The sequence below is a fragment of the Eleginops maclovinus genome, chromosome 3, assembly GCF_036324505.1.
Source record: "Eleginops maclovinus isolate JMC-PN-2008 ecotype Puerto Natales chromosome 3, JC_Emac_rtc_rv5, whole genome shotgun sequence".
NCBI classification, from domain to species: domain Eukaryota; kingdom Metazoa; phylum Chordata; class Actinopteri; order Perciformes; family Eleginopidae; genus Eleginops; species Eleginops maclovinus.
Window position 1 is genome coordinate 1,208,864 of NC_086351.1, and position 1,137 is coordinate 1,210,000.

The following is a 1,137-nucleotide window of genomic DNA, read 5'->3' on the forward strand; positions in this document are numbered from 1 at the left end:
TGTGTGTGTGTGTGTGTGTGTGTGTGTGTGTGTGTGTGTGTGTGTGTGTGTGTGTGTGTGTGTGTGTGTGTGTGTGTGTTTCTGCTTCTTTGCTTCTGCTGATGAGATGATGCTACAGTTAATAGCTTAATGCTTACACGGACATGCGCAGTGGAGCTATAGAGATCACGGGCTTACCAAGTGTGTGTGTGTGTGTGTGTGTGTGTGTGTGTGTGTGAGAGAGAGCGAGGGAGAGAGAAACACATAAGGAGACGTAGGAGATATATTTGATGCATTATATGTAATATAATACATGTCTTTGTGTTGTAGTTGCTGTGTTGCTGTTTGTTTCGTTCTCTCTTTATAATACCATGTTTTGAAATGAGCTCTCCCTTGGCCTTGGTTTTCCTCGTAAAAAAAGCTAGAGTAGATTGTCTAAATGCTTGTCGATGCATTGATTAAAATGCACATCAGTTTGCAGTTCCTACAGAAAATGAAGCTTAAATAAAAGCGTTCTAACTGAATGTGTGATGCGAGGTTTCTGACCTTGGTGTCTTCTGTTGATAATATGAAACATTAAAATAACAACGAGGATAAACTGAGAGGAGGAGGAGAGTGCACTCATGATCTAACAGAATACAAACCTTCAGTCTTTTATTTCACACGTAGAAGAATCGTTATTTGACCTTCTTCTTTTCACTGCGTTTCTTAACGTTCATCAACGGATTTCAAACTGAGAATATTACCTCCCTATCACAGAGTCCTAAAGTAAAACCCAAAACACCACCATAGCTTTAAAGACTTTGCACAGTGTGTTTAAACACTGATTACTCCAGCCGTGTGCAAAGATGAATACATGGCTTTAACATATAAGGTGTATCATAAGTAAATGTAACCCTAAAGGATTTAGTGACACTTTGTTTGTTTTAATTGCGGTTTTCAGGGTTAAGTAAAGAGGGACTGTGTCTTGATTTATAGATGAAAATTAGATCTGTTTTTTAAACTTAATTAGATTTGTTTTAAGGGTTTTTTGGTAAACTCAACTGGATTCTAGAAATCAAAAACACGTCGTTATTTTTCTGCGATAAGACGCTCTGATTGGCTGTTGAGATGTTGGGCATTAGCTAATGATAGATATCAGGTTTTACAGCCTTTCAT